Below are 27,634 nucleotides of genomic sequence, written 5' to 3'. Positions count from 1 at the left end.
TATCTATCTATCTATCTATCTATCTATCTATCTATCTATCTATCTATCTATCTATCTATCTATCTATCTATCTATCTATCTATCTATCTATCTATCTATCTATCTATCTATCTATCTATCTATCTATCTATCTATATATCTATCTATCTATCTATCTATCTATCTATCTATCTATCTATCTATCTATCTATCTATCTATCTATCTATCTATCTATCTATCTATCTATCTATCCATCCATCCATCCATCCATCTATATCTATCTATCTATCTATCTATCTATCTATCTATCTATCTATCTATCTATCTATCTATCTATCTATCTATCTATCTATCTATCTATCTATCTATCTATCTATCTATCTATCTATCTATCTATCTATCTATCTATCTATCTATCTATCTATCTATCTATCTATCTATCTATCCTATCTATCTATCTATCTATCTATCTATCTATCTATCTATCTATCTATCTATCTATCTATCTATCTATCTATCTATCTATCTATCTATCTATCTATCTATCTATCTATCTATCTATCTATCTATCTATCTATCTATCTATCTATCTATCTATCTATCTATCTATCTATCTATCTATCTATCTATCTATCTATCTATCTATCTATTCTATCTATCTATCTATCTATCTATCTATCTATCTATCTATCTATCTATCTATCTATCTATCTATCTATCTATCTATCTATCTATCTATCTATCTATCTATCTATCTATCTATCTATCTATCTATCTATCTATCTATCTTATCTATCTATCTATCTATCTATCTATCTATCTATCTATCTATCTATCTATCTATCTATCTATCTATCTATCTATCTATCTATCTATCTATCTATCTATCTATCTACCATCCATCCATCCATCCATCCATCCATCCATCCATCTATCTATCTATCTACCTATCCATCCATCCATCCATCCATCTATCTATCTATCTACCTATCTATCCATCTATCCTTCTATCTTTACCCCTGTTCCAAAAAGTACCTAAATTTTCTTTGTTTACAAAAGTACCCACTACATCAAAATCCCCCTCATACCTATTAACAATTCTTAAAATTATAACTGATTTTGTTTTTGAAAAGACAAACACTTGATAAAAACATTTAAGTTGGCGTTTAACCAGTCAACCAAGTTGTTATGTTTTCAGCTTGTTTTTTTTATTATTATTATTATTTTTCAGAAAACTCACTCGACTCAGTAGAAATTATTCTAAGTTGCTACGTACTATCGCAATAAGGTAGTAGTAAGTTGTAGATACTATTAATAAGAACAAAATCAGGGAAAGGAGGGACGTAAGTCTCACTCACTCGTATGTACCTAGTAAATAAGAATAATAATAAAAAAACAACAACACACAAAGTAAAGTAAACAAACAGAATCAGTAATATTATGAGCAACAAAGAATCATATATAGTATATATGATATAAAATAAATGCGGAAGCGGATGTTGAAAATGACTTTTAATAACTAGATGCAATACAAGTCATGCAAGTCCAGTTAGTAGTATGTACGTACTTATGTCTCAGTTAATTGAGATTGTTTTTCCTCTGTTAGCTTTTTGTTTTAAAAAGATTCTTTACTACAATTGTATTGCATTACATTACAAGTCTAAGCGAGGGTTGTTAAAAAAGTTAGGTTAAGAATTAGACGTTTTAAAATGTTTGCGGGAATTTTAACTACCTAACTTTTAGGGCGACCCTCGTACTTATGTCTAATTTGCTTACATCAAACGAACTTTTTAAAGATTATATTCTTGTTATTGAATATACGTTGAAATATAAACTAGTTACTTTGTTAATATTTCCTTATCAATATGTTTGTTGGGTTGAGTTCTTAAGGCGACACTGAAAAGAATTTACTTCTCAATTATTTTTTAGAAATAACCCATTGGCTATTGTTGGATTCTGGTCATGATCTTAAGGTTTAATATTTTGCTTTAAACCTTAAGATGAATTAGATGTCGAATTTTTATCGAATTTATTTCTTAAAAAAGATAAAATGGTTTAAGATCTTTTAATAACAATTTATGGGTTAAACGACTCTAGAAATAACCAAAACTTTTGTTTATTTTTAGTTTTAACTGTCCTAGTTCTAAAACTAATTTATTCACGAATGTGAAGCTCTAAATCTGAATAATTAGATTTAGAGGTCAAAGGTCACACTTAAGTATATTTAAAATTTTTAAGAAAATGTAAAGCGCACTACTGCAGAAACATTAGATAAATATTTAGCGATATTTTAAAATTAAATTTTAGGTCTTTAAATATAAAAGTTTTTCTAAGATCTTTAGGGACCTCAAAATCGAAAGAGTGTCTAAATTGTTTCTAAACAATTTCTGATATTTTATTTTTACTTATTGTTAGTTTTAACTGTTCTGGTTCTAAAACAAAATTGTACTGGGGAATGTTATGTTTTTTAAATCATAAGAATTAGATATAGAGGTCAAAGGTCAAACTTTTGAATATTTTGATAATGATAAAAAAATATCCTGAGGAAAACTTAAACGCTAATTTTTCTTATTGTTTGATTTAACTTTTCTGGATCTAGAACTAATTTACTCACGAATGTTAAGCTTCTAATCATAAGTATAAGATATAGAGGTCAAAGGTCATACTTTTGAATATTTTACATTTTTAGGAAAATGTCTTGCTGACCACTAAAGAAACTTTCTAAAACTAAATTGTTGTAAATTTCCGGTTCTAAAACTAATTTTTTCACGAATGTTAAGCTTCAAATCATGAGTATAAGATATAGAGGACAAAGGTCATACTTTTGAATATATTACATTTTTAAGAAAATGTCTTGCTGACCACTAAAGAAACTTTCTAAAACTAAATTGTTCTCGGAAATGTAAGGCTTCAGATCACAAGAGTTAGATATAGAGGTCAAAGGTCAAACTTTTGAATATTTTATATTTTTATGAAAATTTCTTGTAAACCACTGAAGAAACATTAGGAAATTAGTATAGATTAAGATATCTCAAAGAAGTAAGTATATTTATCAGAGGTTTAACCTTCATTTTAAAGTCGAGAGATGGGACCAAAAACGTGATTTTTTAAACTGTAGTACATGATATTACGAAAGTTTCAGATGATGGAGAAGTTCTGTTAGACTCAGATTCTCTCTCTCTGGTCTCTGAGTTAAAAATTGTTCATTGAGTCAAAGGTCAAAGTTTAGAATATTTAAAAAATGCAACCGCAATATTTAATAAAGTAGCACCCTAATCTTCAAAAGCACATGTATAAGTATGTAAATAACGCTCACGTAATTTTATGATTTTCTTGAGTTTAATTAGAGACGTAATTAAAATCATTTGTTAACAACAAAAACTTGAAAAAAAGTGTTAAGGAACAACTGCAATATACTTAACACATTTCGTTGTTGTTTTTTTCTTCTTACAATTAGAGAGAAAAAAGTTGATTAGGAAAAGATTTTTAGGCTCTACACCTATCCAAGAACATTTCCACCTAGTGGAGATGGCCAAAGGCATTTTACCAAACAACTCATTTGTTTTGCGGTTTAGTACTAATTAATAAATTCATGTTTAGCTTTTCTTTTCTGCAAGAAATGTATTATCTCATATAAACAGTTTTTTTTTTTTTTTTTTGCAGAAATTGTTAAAAATGTCTTTGTTGTTTATAAAATTATAAGAAAATGCAATTGTTACATTTGTATAACTTGTATTGTATGGCTGAATGAAAGCCTTTAAGCGTTTAACCAAGGTGTGTAGAAGTTGAAACTGCATTACTTAAGCAAGACTGTGATAATTGTACAATGATGATGAAGATGATGCAACCAAATAATAAAGAGAAAAGCAAGAATAACATTTGATGGTTGTAAGTGCGCAGCATAATGTTATAAAAATTAGAAGATGTTTTTCGTGTCATCTTAACCAAGTCATTATTGTTGCTCTAGTGTCTAGTGGTTGTTGTTGCTATTGTTTTACGTATTATAATGCATATTATATATAATTAAAAAATGTTTATATGATTCATTATATTTAATAATTTTACAATTAAATATGACTATTTTTTTGTTTTTTTCTAAAAGCTTTGCTTAAATTACTCATAAAATTTTCTATATTTATACACTTCCCCTTCCTGAGAAGGTTATAGAGAAGTTTGTCATGTCGTTTGTAAGCTGTATTTGTTTGAGTGTTACCATGTCTGTCTTTCTGTATGTCTGTCCGTCTGTCTGTTCGTCCGTCCGTCTGTCTGTCTGTCTGTCCGTCTGTCTGTTTGTTCGTCCGTCTGTCCGCTTGTTATTTTGTTTAAATCAATTTTCTGAAGACCCCAGATATCTTTCAGCTTCAAATCTTCCAGAATTCTATCAGACATACTTTCGAGAAGTTCCCTAGTTAAAATCAGTAAAATCGGTTTATAATTAACGGAGATATGAGCAAAAATCCCAGACTACTTTTGAAAAATTCCCCAAACTAAAATTTTTGTGCAAGCTGAGACAAAATGTAAAAAACAACAACAACATACAACTTCATATAATAAATGTTGTTCTATAGAAAACAGAATAGAACAAGAACAACAAGTTTCATATGTGTTGTTATTAGTTTGTTATTTGCCAAAATCAAGGATGGAATATTGTGTGTAGGAAAAAAATTATTTTAAAATTTTAAAAATCAAATTTGCTTATGGAGCGCTTTTTGTAATTCTAGTACCAAGGACTTTTTTTGGTACTTTTTCGTTCATTAGCTGGTACTTTTTGAGTTTTCTATAATATTGAACCTTAAAACATAAAATCAGGCATGTAGAGCCTGAAGTAAGTGAGAACCGATAAAAGGAGACTTTTTGTTACTTTTTCATACTTCAAAAAGTACTTTTTTCAATCTAGAAACTTAAAATTAAACATTCAAAGTCCTGAGTGAAGGAAAATCTGTAGGAAAGTATTTGTTGGTACTTTTTCGTTGTTTAACTGGTACTTTTTGAATTGTCTATAATATTAAACCTTAAAACATGAAATTAGTCATGTAGAGCCCGGAGTAAATGCGAACGTATAAAAGGGAACTTTTTGATACTTTTTCATACTTCAGAAAGTACTTTTTGAAATGTCTACAATATTGAACCTAGAAACTTAAAATTAAACATTCAAAGTCCTGAGTGAATGAAAATCCTCAGAAAAGTATTTATTGGTACTTTTTCGTTGTTTAACTGGTACTTTTTGAGTTTTTTATAACATTGAACTTGGAAATATTATATTAAGCATGTAGAGAGCGGAGTAAATGAGAACCGATAAAAGGGAACTTTTTGGTACTTTTTCATTTTTCGAAAAGTACTTTTTGAATTGTCTATAACATTGAACCTAAAAACTTAAAATTAAACATTCAAAGTTCTGAGTGAAGGAAAATCTGTAGGAAAGTATTTGTTGGTACTTTTTCATTCTTTAACTGGTACTTTTTAGTTTTTCTATATAATCAGTTATATAGGATTTTGATGTAAAGCTATTCCTTTGATTATTCTGAGCCGACTATAGCACTCTAACTTGTTTTTTGTATTATATTAGTTAATTTTTTTCTCCCGTTAACAATTATTTCCAATTTTTGTCGGAACTTGACCACTTGAAATTTTTAGCACACATTTTTGATAAGATTTTAAAAATAACATTTACTGATAGCAATTTGTTTACTGTATGCTTTTCTTTTTTAATCGTAAAAATTTTATGTTTTTTTTAATACACCTGAGACTAAGTTAACGTGGAAAATGTTTATAAAATATCTTTATTTTGGCCTAAAACCTTATCTTTTTTTCGAAAAACATGTCATGTATTGTATTGTTATGTTTACTAAGCGTAAGGAAGTTATAGTTATTAATAAATCTTGATAATTGATAACAAATATTGATTTATGATTAAGTATGTATACATATGTATAATAATCTTTTACCATATATTTTACTCAATGTTAAAATACTGTTTGAAGAAAACAATTCCTTTTGGAAACTAATTGAGAAACTTATGATATTTTTATAAAAGTTTCTTGGAATCAAAAGCAGGATGTTTTAATGTTTCATAACATTAATGAAATGTTTCATATTTTCTTTAATTTGATGAAATTTTTTTTGTTTACACTTTTGGTAAGTGTTTAGAGGAACAGTTTGAAACATAATTCCAGGTCTTTTTTTTGTTTTCGCATGTTTGTTTTCTTGTTTCATAATATTAATGAAATTTTTCATATTTTCTTTAATTTTGATGAAATTTTTTAATATTCCATATTTTGTTTACAGTTTTGGTAAGTGTTCAGTGGAACAATTTGAAACATAATTCTTGGTCTTTGGAGAGCATAAACCAAAGTCGGATCAATTATCTTTCAGATCGAAAAAATTGCCTGCCATGAGGCCTAAAAGGTTATTCCGTGTTTCAAATCGAAAGAAAAGTCTTTCGAATAACATAGCAAACCCCCTGATCACACCAATAAGTTTCTTAGTGAAAATGGAGAAAATCGGTCAAACATACAACTCCTTATTACGAGTTTAATTGTATTAGACGAATAATCCTTAGAAGTTCGGCCGGACAGTTTCAAAACTCTAGTCACCGACTAGATAAGGAAGTCATTTGTCACTCCATAGATTACGAAGAGACCGCCAGAAATCTAGTCCAAAGGTATTAATGAACATTTTTGCTTAAGTTTGTTGTTTAAGTGACCATTCTCTAGATTACTTGGGGACTGTAAAGTGACGTCTATCACCATTCTCGCTCACAAAGGGAACACTAAAGTGACATCTATCTTCACTCTCGTTTACAAAGAGTACATTCGTGACGAAAGTCTTTAATTCGTGTTTCTTTGCGTATATGGTCTTTTCAAACGAGAGTGAAGAGACTCATCTCTTTAGTGTCGCCTTTGTAAGCAAGAGCGGATATAATTGTCACTTTACAGTCGTCCTTACAAAGGGGACACTCTCTCGTTTACAAAATTCAACATCAAAACGACTAACCACTTGGCTTACCACTCTCTACATTACTTGGAAACTGTAAAGTGACGACTGTTTCCGCTCTCGTTTACAAAGAGATGACTCTCTTCACTCTCGTTTGCAAAGAGAGTCATCTATTCAGAGTCCTCTTTGTAAACGAGAGCGGAGATATTCGACACTTTATAGTCTCCAAGTAATGTAGAGAGTGGCCAACCAGGTGGTGTAAAGTGACGACTGTCCCTGCTCTCGCTTACAAAGGGGACACTAAAGTGACGCCTGTCTTCACTCTCGTTTACAAGGAAAACATTCATGACGAATTACTCTTTTTCGTTTTTCTCTCACAAAGGGAACATTATAGTGACGTCTGACTTCACTCTCGTTTACAAATAGTACATTCGTGACGAAAGACTCCAATTCGTTTTTCTTTACAATGGTAAAGAGAGTCATCTCTTTAGTGTACCCTTTGTAAGCGAGAACGGAAACATTATATAGAGAGTGACCAAGCAGGTGGTGTAAAGTGACAACTGTCCCCGATCTCGCTTACAAAGGGGACACTAAAGTTTTTACTTGGTATCTGTAAAATCTCCGCTCATGTTTACATGTTTTACAGACCCCAAATAATGTAGAGATTGTAACTCTTTGTAGACGAGAGTGAGGACAGTCATCTTTTTCTAGACAATTGTCACTTTACAATCCCCAAATAATGTAGAGAGTGGTAAGTTAAGTGGTTAGTTGTTTTTACGTTGACTTTGTCGAATTGTTGGATCAGAACAGCAAGTCTGAACTAAGTTATTTGTATGTATCGCCCAAGCATGTGTACCAAACTTTATGTAGAAAAACTTAATTGAAATATTTACTTGCGGAACCAATAGTTCTGGAGTAAAACAATCTTCAATCCTCAACAAAGAATATTGCTCACGAACTATTCATGAGTGGTATTAACGATTTGCCAGCTTATAAAAAGAAGTTAATTCGCAAATTATAGTCGTTTTTTTCACACATAAGTTTAGGGCGGAAATTACATAAAGAACATAAAGTAAAACGTCAATAACATAACATATAGAATACTAGTTTACACTGTAAACAGTTAACAGCAGAGTGAACAGCTTTTGGTTAGTAAATTCTTATTGTTTCCATAAGGAAGTTAGTTGTAGGCAACAGGTTAGACAAAAGGTTTTAAAATATTGTTGTTTTTTTTTTTTGTTTTTCTTTAACCAAGATATTACACAACACATTTAATGCAAATTCGAATGTTTTACACATACATTTAAACAATTTTCAAACTATGTATAGATATAGATATTTATTATAAATGTGGGGTTGTTTGTAGGTACAACAGGTAGAAAATTATGGCGGGTTATATATACATATACATACATACATAGTATAAAGTATAAACAGAAAGAGAGAAATACATTTCCTAGATTTGTAATCAAATACACCTTCCTTAGAGGCAACAAACTAACTATCCAGACAATGCACACCAAACACAACATGTAATAGAGTTGAACCTACATTATTACGAGCAACACATTGTTCCCCCCGTTTATGCAGTAACAACCAAAATTTATATAAAAAAACTTGGATATGCTTGCTGTTCAATAAGTTATCTAATTGTGGCTTAAAAACTTCCAGCCATATAGTGAGAAACCTTAGGCTTAGTTAAGCGGGCAGGCGGAGGTTTAAACTGAGAAAAAAAGGCACACAAAGTAAACGAAATGTATGTCAGTTATACAAAAACAAAAATTATATGGGGGCGTTTGGGGAAAATAAAACCAAAAATATTTTTATGATGTACAAAGCTACAAAAAAAGTTAAGATTTAAAAGAGCTTTTGTAAAAAAAATAATTTTAAGAAGCGCTTTAAAGTCCGTCTGTCTGACTGACTTTAAAGTCGTCGTCAAACGTTAGATAATAATAACTAAATTGTTGTGAATACGTAAGACACCGTTAAGCGTTACAGCAATACAACAACAGCTAACAACTGCTAGTTGCTAGTAAGCAGGCTGGCTGGCTAACAACATCACAAAGTCTACAGCAATATGAGCAGCAGGCTGGCTGGCTAAAAGACCAACACACAGTGGTATAGAAAAAAAAAAGAGGGAAATAATTCGGTAACTTCTGAACGGTTAATCCGATTTTAATGAAATTTGGTATGCACAAAGAGGAGGTGTTGTCGAGTTTAGGTTTTGAATTTGGACCTTATAGGCCAACCAGGGGCCCGGCGGGGGGTCCTCAAATTAGGACACCTCGGCTATGTTAAATTTTTAAAACGATCCTATTTCTTCATTTGAGTTCCGTAGTAGTAAATTATCTCTTATAGTTTAGGAGATATTCGCATTTGAAAATAAAAATTTTAAAATTTTTACCGTCCTTACTTTAGTTTTTTTGATAATAGCGGGTCCAAATATTCCCGATTTTCGCAATTTTTTTTATTCGCTTAACAACAAGTTTATATATCAAGCAGTGAAAGAATTATGTAAAAATCATGACTGAGTCCAAAGTTATAGGCATTTTAATTTAAAAAATAAAAAAAGGCGATTTTTTGTCATTTTTTTGGGAAAAAAGTATCTTTTTCTTTTTAAGTTATCTAAAAAGTTTCTAAGAAGATGTATATAGAATTTATACTTTTTGGAAAGCTGACTTTACATAAAGTACGATAAATGAAACAAAATCTAAAAATTGTTGATACCGAGGGGACCAGGTCCATCCAAAAAAACCCTATTTTTATGAAAAATTCAATTTTGAGCAAAAATTCTCAAATCGCATCGGAACTCAAATGAAGAAAAAGGATCGTTTTAAAAATTTAACATAGCCGAGGTGTCCTAATTTGATGACCCCCCGCCGGGCCCCTGGTTGGCCTATAAGGTCCAAATTCAAAACCTAAACTCGACAACACCTCCTCTTTGTGCATACCAAATTTCATTAAAATCGGATTAACCGTTTAGTTACCGAATTATTTCCCTCTTTTTTTTTTCCTATACCACTGTGCAACATATTAACCGACACACAACCAAAAAGCCAAGACAACAATACAGCCGATTGGAAAAAAAAAACTGAGAAGAAAAATAACAAAATAAAGCAAGTTGTGCAGTTAGTGCATGTATCCAACGAACAAATAAATAAATAAATAAATATGTTTGTATGCAGTCTGGTTGTGTATCTATCTACGTGTTGGGTTTAAGTATTCGTAACTTATATCAAGACTTCCTATATTTCGAAACTTGTTACGTTACGTTTGTAACATAATTCACAACAACAGGTTACTGGGTATTCCAGCCTATGTAGTATGCTACTACTTACAAACTGACTGACTGACTGACTGAACCCCAAACCAACTAAATTTAGCCTGCACTCAATACAAACACACATGCACAACAAACAATTGGCGCTCTGACGATTTGACTTACTAACTGAATGAATATCATGAATCTATCTTATGAATACACTTCTTTTTTTGTTACTGTTTATGGAAATTTCGGTGTATGTTTTGTTTGTTTGTTTCTTTCTTTACTGTTTGGGTTACTAGGAGTTTATAATTAAAGAAAATGCACCCAAATACTGAAATATGCACAAAATATGTAACAATTTTTACAGGCTTGTAAGTTAAAAATGTTTTGTGGATTTGTCTCATGGAAATTTGAGTTAGTTATACCATTTGATATTACCGTTAGTTAGGGATTTGAGTTGATATCAAATTGAAAATTCTTTAATTTGACCCAAAAAAACTCTAAATTAGATTTTTCGTACTTGAATCAAGTATTTTGTGTACTTGTTTTAAGCACAACCGTGCTTGATATAATCATGAAATCTTTTTCGGATTGATTTGAGTACCGAAAATTGTCAATCCGTAAAACCTAACCAATAGGTTAGGTTTTACGGATTCATACTTGAATCAAGTATTTTGTATTTGATTTAAGTAAAATCGTCAGGTAACGGACGCCTGCATGGCAGAGATACAAGCCGAGACGGCTCAAATCGGCGGCGGCTGGCCGCCGGTAATATTTTGCAAGCCGCGCCGCCGCCGACTTCTTTCGGTTCAAAAGCTAAGCCGGCTTAAACGTAGCCGCTGATAAAGATTAGAATCGTACATGTATTTCAGAACATAATTTCACCAATTTGAACGGAGTTGCCACTATTTTAAATTCTTATGGCAAATTGAAAAGAGTTGCCACACAATATTGTGCTAATATTAAAATAGTGAAAACTACTATAAATGACCATTTTCTGCAGGAAAAAAGCTTATATAGAGACAGGTTTCTATGTAACAGACTATTATACAAAGATTTTTCAATATAATAAACCTTATAAGGTCAATTTCTAAAGAAAAAGTTAAATTGAGCCGACAATTTAGCCGCCGCCAATATTTTCTGTAATAAGCCGCCGCCGCCGACCCAAAATGGTTGCGCCGCCGCCGCCGATCATTTCGCATCGGCTTGTATCTCTGCTGCATAGTTCTTCAGGCACAGATCGATGCCATCGTTACAGCCGCGAGAAGAATCCGGGAACTAAATCTCGAAAATTCGACCATACATATATACTTAGACAGCCTTGCATCAAACAAGGCTCTTAGCTCCAATGTTATTAAGTCGAAATGTCTTCTCAATTGTTGATATGGTTTCCGGGACATCCAGGGCATCCAGGGAAATGAAATATCTGATGAATGCGCAAACAAAGTGTCGTCCCTAGACTTAATCCTTGCGCAAAGGAGAGAGGCGGAACTCAGTTGACCAACTGAAATCGAGACTGCTCTGGCCCATTCTGACAACGGATAGGACTAGGACTCTCTTGTCTCTTAGTAAGAACTCTATTAGGCTTCTAACTGGTATAATTACTGGGCACTGTATGATTAGATATATATCGGAACGTATGAGCTACTTTAGAAGCTGTTTGGTCGAAGAGGAAGTGGAATCGGTACAACATCTTCTATGTGACTGCCCAGCCTTACAAGATCATTCCAAAATATAAGTAAATCTTTACATATGTCCCATCCCATCCCCATGATTTGAACAAAATTCCCAAAACCTGGCAACCCAGAATCTTAGAACACTATATAAATGTATATGCCCCAATCATTTATATATATTGCAGTTTATGTCAATTTTAAAATATCAACAACAACAACAACAGAAGCAACAACAATTGCATTTAAGTTGTAAGTGGAGCACATCCATAACAAGTCAAGTGAAAACTAGTTTTGCTTCCGCATACGGTGCCAGTGATTAGCTCAAGTCAGTGGTTAGATTAATTATAAAGAAAAGAAAAAAAGCAAAGAAATATGGGAATAAAAAGACAGAAAACAAAAACAACAACAATGCAAAAGATATTGGACATACAAAATAAAATCACCATAAAAATCAAGAGAATTGAGCATAATCTAGAAGAGAGTACTTAATGCAAGAGAGCTTAATGCAATTATATTACATATTCAATTGTTGCTAACTATATTACCAGGGTAACGGAAGAAATCCAGTAGAGGGGGGAGGGGGGTTTTACAAAAGGGAATTAGCAATTTAAGATTTGTATGTATATTTCGGAATGTTAGTTTGACGGAAGTGAGATTCTTTTTTAATAGGAATAACAATGATGCAGAGAGTAGTTAATGAACATCTAGAAATAGTAATATGTCTTCTCCATCTAGAATTTAAGGAAGTTCTTGCATGACAAATTACGGCATTCGATCGATATCTACATTAAAAATAAGATTCGATCGTGTTCGAATGTATTTTCTAAATACTTTTGAGAACATTTTTATATCGTGAATGGTTCATGAACGAGAATTAATATTATTTTCAATTGAAACTAATTGAAAGCCTTTTAATCACATAAGTATATGTGCGACGTTAGATAAGATCTATAGCGATTATTTTCTCAATAATTTTACGAACATTTTCGATATTAAGAAATTATCGAGAATGGTTCGCGAACGTTTATATATAGTTTTTTAAATTCAAACAAATGCTAGAAATATTTATATTCGAATTCGGTAAGATCTAAAGCAATGAATTTCTCAATACTTTTGCAAACATTTTCGATATTAGGAAATTATCGAGAATGGTTCGCGAACGTTTATTATCTATTAATTTGATACAAATTGGAATATGTTGCTAGAAATGTATATATTCGAAGTTCGATAAAATCTTTAGCGATAATTTTTCAAAACTTTTGCGATATGAAGAAATTATCGGGAAAAGTTCGCGAACATTTATATTCTCATAATTTGATACAAATTGGAATCTGTTTACAGCAATATTCGATAACGTTTATATTCTCTTAATTTGATAATAATTTAAATATGTTGATAGAAATGTATACATTCGTTGTACAATAAGATCTTTAGCGATCATTTTTCAAAACTTTTGCGAATATTTTCGATAGGAAAAAATGATCGGGAAAAGTTCGCGAATATATTCTCATAATTTGACACAAATTGGAATCTGTTTACAGCAATGTTCGATAAGGTTTATATTATTTATTTTCTCAAAACTTTTGCAAAAATTTTGATATTAAGAGATTATCGAGAATGATTCGCGAACATTTATATTCTTTTAATATATATATTCGAAGTTCAATAAAATCTTTAGCGCTAATTTTTCAAAACTTTTGCAAACATTTTCGATATCAAGAAATTATCGAGAATGGTTCGCGAATCATCATATTCTTTTAATTTGATACAAATTGGAATAGCTTGCTAGAAATGTATGTATATATTCGAAGTTCGATAAGATATTTAGCAATCATTTTTTGAAGACTTTTGCGAATATTTTCGATATCGAGAATGTTTCGCGAACCAACATATTCTTTAATGTGATACAAATTGTAATATGTTGCTAAAAAGGTATATATTCGTTGTTCAAAAAGATCTATATCGATTATTTTCTCAATACTTTTACGAACAATGGCTATCGAGAATGGTTTGCGAACAAATTCCTTTAATTTGATACAAATTGGAATATGTTGCTTGATATGTATGTATATATTCGAAGTTCGATAAAGTCCTTAGCGATTATTTTCAAAACGTTTGCGAATATTTTTGATATCAAGAAATTATCGAGAATGATTCGCAAGCGTTTAAAATAAAATTGATATTAAGAACTTATCGAGTATGGTTCGTGAACGAACGAAGATTGAATTGCAATCGAATATTATTCTTTTCAATATGGAATATGGCAGACACCCTGAGCAATATCTTATCAAAAAAAGACGATCTGTTAAAAATGAAATAAGGTTAATTTAATTGACTCTACTGACGTGAAAAATATACTGATTGGAAACTTTAAATCATAGTACGATCATTAATATTTAACTATATAGATGACATGCCCACTCTATTAATAACAATAATGGCGGAAATTGATATTCTATATTTTACATTATCCCCCCGAATACATTACATTTACAAACAATGACAACCAAAACACATTATCTTTTGTATCATCGATGTAGTGTAAAAGTATTTTAATAATTTATTATTTGTTTATATTGTACAAACACACACACACACACTGGGAAACATATGTATGTAAATATGCACATATGTATGTTAAAAGTACATTTCCTACTATTCCGTAATTCTTAACTGATTGTGAGCAATTTTTTTTTAGTCCAACGTATGACTCTGAGTGTATGTACATATGTATGGGTATAGTATTTAAACTTTTTTTTTTATTTTTGCTTCTTGTAGTCGTTTACAAGTTTTGTATCGATAAATATTTCTCAGCTGTTGTTGTTGTTAGTCGTTTGTCTTTATTTTATTGTTGTTGTTGTATATGTATATTTTTTGTGGAGCAATGCGGAAGTGAAATTCGCGTTTATATATATTATTTTTTTTTTCTGTATTTACTTAACTTTTGTGCTCTTTTTGTGGTAAATTTGTGTGTTTTTTTTTTCAAAAATGTACATTTGTGCTCATCGTAGTACTAGCATGGGGAAGATATACAAATGCACATACAAAGATATATACATATTATAATATTTGAGGAATACAGTAGACAGACAGCATGTTACCACCCCTCCCCACCTCCCTAAAGATACTCATACATAGCCATAGTATTAAGAAACAAATAGTCATAGATTCACAATCCTCATCATTCCTATTCTCATCATCATTATCATCATCATATCGTATCGTATAGTCGTCGTCGTCGTTATTACGAGCAAACTATAAACATTCATATATGTATGTAGAATATCTAGAATATCTTTTAAGAATCTTTAGCAGTAGTAGCAGCGGCAGTAACAGCAACACAACGATTCGATAATTATAACGATCGCTTAACGTAAACTTGCCATATGGATGGCTCTTTTTTTTAGTTTTTTTTCTTTTCTTTTGAGTAGTTGATTAACCTACACACAACTAAAGCAGAGAGTAAAGAGAGCAATAATATTAATATTAAAACTAGATACACTGATAAAAAAAACTTTCTGAAATACAAATAATAAACATTGATAACTCTCTTAACTTGCTTGTGATTTCTTAATCAAGATAAATTGTTCAGAATTAATATCGAAAGCTTTAATCTTAGTTTAACTTAATCACGAACACTTTATTTCGAATTACAAATAATGCAGATCGATAAATTACACTTTTAACTTCCTAAAGCAGAAATGATCTTGCAGGGGCTGTGTTAGAGCTTTCACGATTGAATGAGCTTTCTTGTTTAGAATTTCTTTCGAAGTTTTAAACTCGATCTTTTAACTCTTTTAAATTGCTATAGCAGAAATTACCTTGCGGGGCCTGTGTTAAAGCTCTCAATATTGAATAAGCTTTCTAGTTCAGAATTTCGTTTGAAAGTTTTAAAGTCGCTCTCAGATGCTGCAACTCTTTTAACTTGCTATAGCAGAAATGATCTTGCAGTGGTTGAATTAAAGCTCTAATGATCGATTAAGCTTTTTTTAACAAAAAACTAATTTTTGATTTCGAAATCGTGATGAATTGTTAAGAATTTCTTAAATCGTTTACAAATTCTTTAACTGGTGATAGTTAACGAGATAGAAATGATCATGTCAGAGCTGAGTTAGCGCTATCATGATAGAATAGGCCTTCTCAGCATTGCTGTAATCTTAATTCTTTAACTCGTGATAGTTAACGAGATAGAAATAATCATGCCAGAGCTGAGTTACCGCTCTTATGATAGAATAGGCCTTCTCAGCATTGTTGTAATCTTAATTTAACTCGATCTCGATAATACAGATCGATAATTCACTTTTTTAATTTGCTATAGCAGAAATGATCCTGCAGTGGCTGTGTTAAAGCACTCATGATGAAATAAGCTTTCTTAATCGAAATAAATTTTTAAGAATTTTTGTCGAAAGCTTTAAACTCGATCACGAATGTTTGCTATAAAAGAAATGATTATGCAGTTGTCTGAATAAAAGCTCTCATGACTGATTAAGCTCGAGATAGTTAACTCTTTTAACTTGCTGGAATGATCATGCAGGAGCTGAATTAGCGCTCTCATTATTGAATGAGCTTTCTTAACAAAAATAATGTTTGATTTCGAAATGGAGATAAATTGTTCAGATTGCTGTAATCTAAATGATCATGTAGTGTCAGAATTTCATGATTGAATAAGCTTTCTTAGCAAACAGAACTTTTAATTTCAAAATCGAAATATATTGTTAAGACTTTCTGTCGAAAGCCTTAAAAAAAGATAACTCTTTGAACTTGCTATAGCAGAAATGATCATGTAGCGGCTGTCTAAAAAGCTCTCATGATCGAAAGAGCTTTTTTTTAAGCAAAAATAGTTTTAAGTATAATTCGAAATCAATCTAAATTGTTCAGAATTTCTGTAAAAAGCCTTAAGATAGATATAATTCGATTACGAACCATCTATTCATAACTGTTTATATATTTCTTTAAGTGTAATTATTATATTATTTCCTTCTCAATTTTGCTGCTAATTGTTTAGCTAACTACAACACACTATAACAATTTACTCATAAGATCATTAATTACTAAGAAAAAAAAAAAAAAAAACACCGTGGTGAGTGTAAAGAGAGTGTTGGGGGGCAAACCGAGGGGGGCTTGTTCTTATAATATTTAGAGGAGAATGTCAGATAGACAACTAAAAAGGCTTTATAGAAATATGTGTAGTATAAACACACAAAAACAAAAAAACCAACAACGTCAGGTGCGACGTTATCTAGCTATGTGAATAAAGTTTAATATAATAATATTTTCGTATCCGTAGTATAACAAAAAAAAAAAAAAACAACCAACCAACCAAACGTCAGGCACTTGGTCAACTGAGAAATGTTGTGAACTAAACGTCGTCTTCGTACCAGAAGCAGGAACTGTCATTAGTTTTGCTCGTAAAGCTAATAAATATAACGAAATTGTAATAGTTGTTGTTTAGATAAGATTTTTCTGTTGTTGTTGTTTTTTATAATACTAGAAAATATACATATTTGTAGATTTATTCTCATTTGCTTGCAAAACGTCACAACTGAATATTTATGGGGATTTTTTTGTTGGTATATACTACTTGAAAGTGCTTCCTTGATTTCATGATTTCAGATAATCCAAATATGTGTTTAAATATTAGTTTCTTAACTGTTATTGAAGTTCGAGAAAACGTCATAAACACTTCAAAAACCCCTTTTTCCACTCACGAGTTTTCGATAAAATACTAGTAATACTAGTATTATTCTGTATCAGTATTTTTGAGTTCTTTGTTTTAGGCATGATTTTTTACTCTTTCCTGAATTAAAAAGTCTTTGCCATCTCAAGATATCAGGAAATGTTCATACATTTAAGGATTTAAATATTCGATGGTTCCATGTATAGTTAGTAAGATATAATTTAATGATTTTGATCATCTCATTTTTCAGTATAATATTAAGGAACTTTTAGGTTATGGAGAATACAATGCATCTAATAACTCTTCAATGTTTCACTACCAAATTCCAGTTTACCTTGTTACCTCAGAGTCGGAGACTATCCCACCTCCAGATGATTAAGCTTACTTCTTTTCGATATTTTAAAGCGCCTTCAACTTTTTATTCCTGTTTAGGCAGCGAAATACTCTTAATTCTTCCAATTCCAAATTCCAGTTTTCATAATGAAAATAATAAAATGAGGACCTTCAGAGTCAAAGTCTATCCAAACTCCAAATGCCTCATTGAGCTTATTTGTTTAAGTATAACTAACCGTTTCCGAAATTTTAAAGCACCTCCAACTCTCTACTCCGATATAATTTTCCGTTTTCAGAATGTCAAGAACCCACAGAACTAGTGAATATTATACAACCAGACACCCTTTTCGTGTTGTTGTTGCAACAGTTATACTGTGGTCCATAGTTCTTTTCGGGGGAAGAAACTTTAGGTTGTTTTGTCAGATTCCATATTTTCCGTTTTCAGAATGTCAAGAACCCACAGATACAAGTGAATCTTATACAACCAGACACCCTGTTCATGTTGTTGTTGTTGTAACAGCTCTACTGTGGTCCATAGTTCTTTTCTGTGGAAAAAAACTTTCGGTTGTTTTGCCAGATTCCATATTTTCCGTTTTCAGAATGTCAAGAACCCACAGAACTAGTGAATATTATACAACCAGACACCCTGTTCGTGTTGTTGTTGTAACAGCTCTACTGTGGTCCATAGCTCTTTTCTGGGGAAAAAACTTTCGGTTGTTTTGTCAGATTCCATATTTTCCGTTTTCAGAATGTCAAGAATCCACAGATACAAGTGAATCTTATACAACCAGACACCCTGTTCATGTTGTTGTTGTTGTAACAGCTCTACTGTGGTCCATAGTTCTTTTCTGTGGAAAAAACTTTAGGTTGTTTTGCCAGATTCCATATTTTCCGTTTTCAGAATGTCAAAAACCCACAGAACTAGTGAATATTATGTATCCAGACACCCTGTTTGTTGTTGCAACAGTTCTACTGTGATCCATAGTTCTTTTCGGGGGAAAAAGCTTTCGCCTTATCACTCTTCAATGTTTCAATTATAAATTCCCGTTGTCATGATGAGAATGCTGAAATTAGGAACTTCTTACTTCAGATTCGGAAAATATCCAACCTTCAGATGCCTTATTGAGCTTATTTGTTTTAGTATAACTCGCCGTTTCCGAAATTTTAAAGCACATCCAGCTTTTTATTTCGGTTTAGGTTGTGAAATAGTCTTAATACAGATTCTAGAATACAAAGAAATCCAAGTCCTAGTGAATTGGAGTTTAAAATTTTTCGAAATTTTAAACTTTTGTTGAAATTTTGATGTTTTTTAAACAGGGGTGTAATGTCATCAATCAAACGACGGTGCGATGGAAACTTATATTCGATCTAGTTCAAAAGTAACCAATTTTCGATGTAATTTTTCAGAACAGAACGATATCATGCAAAGTTCAAATACTTTCTCGAAAGATGTTAATAAGAAAATTTTAAAAAAGTTTTCATAGACACAGTTAAAACAATAAAATTAAACCATATTTAATCTTATACACTAAATATCACAGAGTAAACTTGTGATTAAAATAATAATTAAATGTACATACATAAGTGAATATATAGAGTATTTTTAGCTGATATTAAATTTTATACATATTTACTTACCGATAATGTTTACTGCTTTTCTTTTCAAATAAAAAAAAACGTTTTATTTCAAACTACGATGATGATCATCCAGCAAGAACTGTCATTAGTTGCCAGTGAAGCCAAACAAACACGGAAATATTGTTGAAGGAAGAAGAAAGAAATGTTTCGAGTGGGAAATGTTAATCAATTTCACACTGTTGTTGTTGAAGTTAGTAATGATGATGATGATGATGATGATATTCAAATGCCCCCAGACCAGCCTTTCTAAGTTAAAACTCTTTTAACACAACTAAAGGTGGCGGCTTTTGCTAATCTCTTTTCTTAAAACACAAACAAATGTGTCTTTTATTTTAGAAGTAGTGAGGAAAAAGTTCCGGTTTGAATTATTTACAACAGCCAGCAACACTTTTTTTTAGTTTTTTTATTTATTTTATTAAACTGTTTTATTTATTTGTTGCTATTTTGCTGTTTTTGTTTAATGTCCACTCAGCATTCTTGTTTCCTCTTTATTTTTGTTTGAAGTGCAATGAGCAAGAGAGTTTTGTTTTTAAATTATTTTAGTTTCTTTCTTCTGTTGCTGCTTCTTCTTCTTCTTTTGTAAATGCCTTAGTTTATTGTTGTTGATTTTATTACTTTTTTACAGCTTATTGCTTTTGCACTTTAGTTTTCCTTTAATATTTTTGTAGTTTTTATTACTCTTTTTTCTATAGAGTGTGTTCTTTTTTTTTCATTAAATGCACTGAGAGTTGTGTTTTGTTGTTGTTGTTCTAGTGTTTGTTTTTGTTTTGTAGGTTTGTGTGTATGTTTATTACTTTTTGGTTGTGTAAATATATTATTACTTCCGTCTGTTTTTGTTTTAAGTTATTTTGCTTTGTTTCTTTCTACTAGTCTTCTTTTAGATGTTGTTTTTGTTGCTTTTTTATTATTAAATTCGCTTATCTTGGCTCTTCTCTACAATGCAATTTGCCCTTTGTATTTGTTTTTATTTATTTCTTAATTTTCTCTTGTTGCTTTTTTTGTTTTTGTTTGAGTTTTTTGAAATTATATTTTTATTTTGTTTGCTTTTGGATTCGTGTTTATTTTGTAGATTTGTTGTGGCTGCCTGATTATTGCTGTTGTTGTTGTTGTTGTTACTTTGGTATTTCCGTTTATCATTCCATAGAAAATTAAAAATATTTTCTTTTTTTTCGTTTCGTTTAGTTTTATTATTTATTATTTTGTTGCTTAACTTATAAATAAACTCAGCACTGACACTTTAAATGAGTATGTGTGTTTGTTGTTGTTGTTTTGTTTGTTTATGCTATTATTTATTTAAACTTTAACGTTATCTGTCAAATATTGTTGATTCGTGTTAATTGATGTTTATCATACCAAAAACAACTAATTGAAAATATCTATTGTTGTTGTTGCATACTTTTTCTATTTTCATCCTTTATAACTGTTATAAAATAACTTTATAATAAATATTTATTTATTTAGTTATCAGCCATCAGAAGACTCCAATTAGTTAAGTAAATGGATGCAATAGCAATGCTTAATAAACATAAAAAGTTCTTGTTGCAGTTTGTCATAGAATATAAATAACACTTTTATTTATTGTAACAACTTAAAACGCGTTTAATATTTTTTTATTTCTTTTCCGTTATTTAAGAAAAAAAAACTGTTCACTGTTAGCCACTATTTTTATAGTATAAATATATTTTAAAACTCAAAAAATAATATAAAAAAAATCTACTTTTCTTTATAAATTAATCATAACTTTTCTATTTATTTTATTTTTTTCTTCTTTATTTTCTCTCACCAAACCGACGTCATCGGCGGCTTACAATCGACTGGCAACAAATGTCGAAAACACAACAAAGTGAAGCCGATAATTCTGGTTGTGTGTGCGGCGGCAACGGCGTAACTGTGAGAGTGTGTTTGTGCGTGTTTTTTTTTTTTTCGTTTTCTTCTGTTTTGTTTTTGGTTTTCGTGTATGAGAAGAGAAAGAAGAGACCAGCAAACAAACAAACCAACACAACAAATTAGCGACGACGACTGTGCGGTCGTAAGTCGTAAGAAAATCACTAGACAGAAATCGTTTTGAACTGAACGGAACGACAAGAAAACTCTGGCTGGGCAGAGTGGGAATTCAGAGAAGTGTAGAAAGAAAGATATATAAAGTGTTTGCAGGCATGGACAATTAAGTAGTTAAGTACTTTTTGATATCGAAAAACAACGCCCCAAGACAAGACATTTCGGAAACTTTTCTAACTTCAAAACTTTTGATAAGTGCTTTATTTTATAGTCTAGTCTATAATCTAGTCAATACTATATAATATAGTCTAGTCCGTAGTCTGGTGTATAATCTGGTCTATAGTGTGATCTATAGTCTAGTCTATAGTCTAATATTCTATAATCTATTCTATATTCTATTATATAGTTTTGTCTGTAGTGTGGTCTATAATCTAGTCTATAGTCTGGAGTATAATCTAGTCTATAGACTAGGCTCTAAACTAGTGTGTAGTCCAGTATATATTCCAGCCTATAGTATAATCCATAGTTTAGTCGGACCTATATTCGAATCTATAGTCTAGTTTATAGTCTAGACTATAGTGTAGTCTATAGTCTAGTATATAGTCTAGTCTATAGTCTAATCTATAGTCTAGTCTAGTCTAGTCTATAGTCTAGTCTATAGTCTAGTCTATAGTCTAGTCTATAGTCTAGTCTAGTTAGTCTATAGTCTAGTCTATAGTCTAGTCAAGTCTAGATATAGTCGTCTATAGTCTAGTCTATAGTATAGTCTAAGTCTAGTCTATAGTTATAGTCTATAGTCAGTTCTATAGTCTAGTCTAGAGTCTAGGTCTAATGTCTAGTCTAGTTCTTAGTATAGTCAGTCTATAGTCATCTAGTCTATAGTTCTAGTTCTAGTCTAGTCTAAGATAGTCTATAGTCTGTCTAGTTCTTATAGATAGTCTAGTCTTAGTTAGTCCAAGTCTAGCCTATAGTCTAGTCTTATAGTCTAGTATAAGGTCTAGCAATAGTCTAGCCTATAGTATAGTCTATAGTCTAGTCTATTAGTCTTAGTCTATAGTCTTAGTCTATAGTCTAGGCTATGTCTATTCTATAGTCTAGTCTATAGTCTAGTCTACAGTCTAGAGTTCTAGTCTATAGTCTAGTCTATAGTCTAGTCTATAGTCTAGTCTATAATCTAGTCTATAGTCTAGTCTATAGTCTAGTCCAACGGTTCCCAAATGGGGGTCCGCGGACCCCTAGTGGTCCGTAGTAAAATCCTAGGGGGTCCGCGAAGACGAACGAAAAAAACATGAATAGACAATATTCTTTTATATGTATGTACAAATATCTCCAATTTTTGTGCAATAATCCCAAATTTTTTGGTGACTTTTTGAATTTTATTTTTTCGGTTGTTTATCAGGAAGAAGCTAGGCCCTACAAATTTATTGTATAACTTTCATAAAGTAAAGTATTGCGTGATTTGTAATTTTTATTTCCTGTATATCTACTGAAATAATAGTTTTTATTTCAGACAAATAATACTCTGCCTTACAATTAAATTAGGGATACTGGTATTCCGGAGTATGAAGTTCAATTCAAAGACAAGCTCATTACAGATTTAAGTTTATCAAATTGTAAGCAAAAGTGTTCTCGTTTGAAGGGACTAAAATTATATATTTTCAAAACAGAGGTGACTCTTTATGCATCTCTTTATAAATATTCCAATCCGAAGTGATACACAGATTTTAACTTGATTTTGTCGACCAATACATATTATTAAATTAACATCAGAAAATCCATAGCGTTTCGCGTAAATATGTAGCCAAAAACCATGAAGTAAAATAATTCGTTGGTATTTTAAAATTCAAATTTAAGTTCCAAATTCACAGTACTTTAACAAAGAGTTCAAATCATATATTATGCGGATAACGCATTCCGCAACTACATAGAAGAAGTCCAACTTTCTTATATTATTTTCCCGAAAACTTAGCTCACTTACTCAGTTCACCCTTTGCAATCGCAACAAACTTTTGAAACGTGACTCCTTAAGCACATGTGACAATATTTGATAAAGAAACCTTTTCGCTACCTTGAAGAAAAATGAACATGAAAGATCTCACGATCATAAAATGAAACATCATGAAACATATCAACAAAGAAGTCATTCTATCTTCAAAACATACAATTGAAAACCTTTCTGAAATATTATGTATTCTCAATGTACGGGAATATTTTATAGATATGACATCTCTACATTTATTAGACCTAGGGATTAATGGACTAGGTCAATTTTCGGATGGACAATTATTTAGAACAATAGAATATCAAAATATGTATGGGGGTCCGCGAAATTAAATAAGTTCTTCAAGGGGTCCGCGAAGTAAAAATCGGTGGGAACCGCTGGTCTAGTCTATAGTCTAGTCTATAGTCTAGTTTGTAGTCTGTACCGCAATTCTGTAATTTTATAATTTTAACTACCGATATCGTAAAGTAACGACAAACATCGGTTGCATTAACGAATTTTCAATTCTGTAACTTTTTAACGAACTTAGAATATTTTAACGACAAATGTCGGAAAAATATGAGAATGTCAAAAGTTTTGTATTGAAATATTTTTAAAATATAAAATTATTAACGTGAACTTTTTATTTGTCGTTACATTGCCGATACTTTTCGTTAACTAATGATTTTGTTTAACGAAAAAAAATCGGAGAAATAAAATTCAGAATACCACATAACGACAATTATTCTTAACTTACGAATTTATACTATTTAACGACAAAATTTTGTAGTTAAAAAGTTACTGAATTGCGGTACTGGTCTAAAGACTAGTCTATAGTCTAGTTTGTAGTCTAGTCTAAAGACTAGTCTATATTCTAGTTTGTAGTCTGGTCTAAAGACTAATCTATAGTGTCGTTTATAATCTATTGGTCTGGTCTATTGTCTAATAGTCGATTGTATACTCCAGTCTGTAGTGCGGTCCATAGTCTATTCTATAGTCTAGACTATAGTCTAATCTATAGTCTATAATATAGTCTATAGTTTAGAGCTAAATTAATTTAGAACTTTAAAACCCAAAAGGTTTTAATTTTTATTAATATTATTTCAAGATTTCAATTCTCCATGCCTGATGCCTATAGTAGTACTCGTAGTACCTACTCTTCGTTCAATTTCAATTGAAACTGTGACGACGAATGCTTTACTAAACATTCCGTTCAAACATTTTACACATGTTCGATGGGTGTACTATAGGGATTCGTTCCCGTTTATAGTGGGGACAATATTATTGGGGAATTTTGTTGAATTTTAACGTCGTAATTCGAGACAGTCTAAGTGCGCCTCTTTTTTGTTGTGATCAACAAAACAAATTTTGAGATCTGAAGGGTTGTCGTACATTCTATGCCTTTCTACATTTCACTGTTGGATTCGCTTAATGTGTATCGTCATCTGTCGGTCGCATAACCTAAATTTATACCTATTTGATATAACTAAAAAAACTTTTGAATTTTGCTGGAGATCGGTAAGCTCAGACTCCACTTTAGACGAGGAGACTTTAACTTATTGCATTAACAACAAGGTAATGGGCGCTTCATAAATTTAACAAGAGTCGGAGAGAATTTAAACTTCATTATAACCTCTGAGATGTTATGTTGCCTCGACAACGGCACTGAACTTATGCCGAAATCTTTAAACCAACATTCTCTTCTCGCGATTTGGATTTCTAGCACGACGACAAAGTCCTAAACAATGAAATGCGGACACCGATTCCCGTAGCTCCAGACTAGTTATGTTGTCTGGCCAGACCACATATGATTTCGCTAGCTTATAGTCTCGGCAAACTGGAGGTACTAATATCCATAATCCTAGGAGTTTTCATAATTTAAATGAAAACTCCTAGGAAACCTAAATTGACCCGAACAAGTCATAATAAATTAGTTTAATTAATTCAATTAATTTGTAACACTTTTTTTAACGACTTTAACAAACATAGTCATTTTAGAAAGGCTTTGAACTAGAATTTTCTAAAGATTTTGTTCCCCATTACTAACTCTGTTTTCTTCTTGAAATATAAAAATCCGTTCCAGTTTCCTTTTGTGATTGGGTCATTACAACAGCAACAGCAAGAATCACAACAAAGAAAGTTGTAAAAAAAAAACTAAAATTAAATTATTTACCAACTTCATAAAAGAGAAGATTCAAGGAACACCATTTTAAATGAATTGCCAAGATGATGGCACAGTTAAAAGAAACTAACGACAAAGCTGGTTAAAGGAAAAACATTTAGTTTTTAAAAATGATGAGAACATGTTACAGACAAAGTCATAATACATTGATGTCTCAAACAAATCCGCTTTTATAAAACAAAACTAAAAGTATCCGGAAAATGTGGACAACAGTCAAGCAGCCAGCCAGCCAGGCAGGCAGGTTGGCTAATAGAAATATTGTGTGTGACCGTTGTGATGATATAGTTGCTAAAATTCTAAAAACTCTATTTCTGGTGCTAGTTGTGACGATTATTACAATCCACTTTTTCTGCTTGTTTAAGTAACGAATAGCTTTTAATATGGTTAATTTAAAGATGAAAAAAAAAAAATATTGTTGGCAGCCAACTTCCTTTTAGGAATCTTTAGTAGAACAAAAACTTCTTTCCAGCAAAAAGTTTTACAATATGTGAAGCATCATGCAGAGTTACAACATGTGTTTGTTTGCTTATGTGTATATTTGTTGAAATTGACTTGAAGTTATGAAAACCCTACATTCCCCAACAGTCAGAGTTCAACTTATACCAATTGAGCCAATCAAGCTACTGCACACATTCGACCACGCACGACATCGTATTAAATAAATTCTTGTTTCTTTTTTTTTTTTTTTTTGTAAACGTTAAGTTGTATGAGCGTTTATTTCATATTTTACATTTAATGTAAAGTGTTGCTGTGTAAGAAATACTACACTTCCACCCTTTAAGAGTTTTTCAGCTTTTGCTTAGTTGCATGACTGCGTAAGAATTGTACCACTCCATACAAATTATTTCTATAAAGACGTAAATTTGAATTTTAGGAATGTAAATTTACTTAATATTCTCAAATCGATCTGTAGAAGAAATTTAGACTAGACTATAGACCAGACTAACATCTATCTGTAGAAGAAATTTAGACTAGACTATAGACCAGACTATAGACCAGACTATAGATTAGACTATAGACCAGACTATAGACCATACTATAGACTAGACTATAGACTAGACTATAGACTAGACTAGACTAGACTATAGACTAGACTAGACTATAGACTAGACTAGACTATAGACTAGACTATAGACTAGACTATAGACTAGACTATAGACTAGACTATAGACTAGACTATAGACTAGACTATAGACTAGACTATAGACTAGACTATAGACTAGACTATAGACTAGACTATAGACTAGACTATAGACTAGACTATAGACTAGACTATAGACTAGACTATAGACTAGACTATAGACTAGACTATAGACTAGACTATAGACTAGACTATAGACTAGACTATAGACTAGACTATAGACTAGACTATAGACTAGACTATAGACTAGACTATAGACTAGACTATAGACTAGACTATAGACTAGACTATAGACTAGACTATAGACTAGACTATAGACTAGACTATAGACTAGACTATAGACTAGACTATAGACTAGACTATAGACTAGACTATAGACTAGACTATAGACTAGACTATAGACTAGACTATAGACTAGACTATAGACTAGACTATAGACTAGACTATAGACTAGACTATAGACTAGACTATAGACTAGACTATAGACTAGACTATAGACTAGACTATAGACTAGACTATAGACTAGACTATAGACTAGACTATAGACTAGACTATAGACTAGACTATAGACTAGACTATAGACTAGACTATAGACTAGACTATAGACTAGACTATAGACTAGACTATAGACTAGACTATAGACTAGACTATAGACTAGACTATAGACTAGACTATAGACTAGACTATAGACTAGACTATAGACTAGACTATAGACTAGACTATAGACTAGACTATAGACTAGACTATAGACTAGACTATAGACTAGACTATAGACTAGACTATAGACTAGACTATAGACTAGACTATAGACTAGACTATAGACTAGACTA

At 31.2% G+C, this 27,634-nt stretch overlaps 1 protein-coding gene across 1 annotated transcript in view; it reads right to left on the bottom strand.

Annotated features, from left to right (window-relative positions):
* Positions 1 to 21,495, bottom strand: part of LOC119603563 (ets DNA-binding protein pokkuri) — a 40,276-nt gene extending 18,781 nt beyond the window's left edge. Inside the window, exon 1 of the mRNA XM_037955609.1 lies at positions 19,503 to 21,495. The gene's annotated coding sequence lies outside the window, so the exon portion shown is untranslated. The remainder of the gene's footprint in view (positions 1 to 19,502) is intronic.
* Positions 21,496 to 27,634: the final 6,139 nt, after the last annotated feature.

The sequence above is a fragment of the Lucilia sericata genome, unplaced genomic scaffold, assembly GCF_015586225.1.
Source record: "Lucilia sericata isolate MDLA Ls3-8-SP2 unplaced genomic scaffold, ASM1558622v1 Contig000312F_arrow, whole genome shotgun sequence".
Lineage (NCBI taxonomy): Eukaryota > Metazoa > Arthropoda > Insecta > Diptera > Calliphoridae > Lucilia > Lucilia sericata.
The sequence above is the reverse complement of the archived record's forward strand: the minus strand, read 5'-3'. Positions and strand labels throughout refer to the sequence as shown.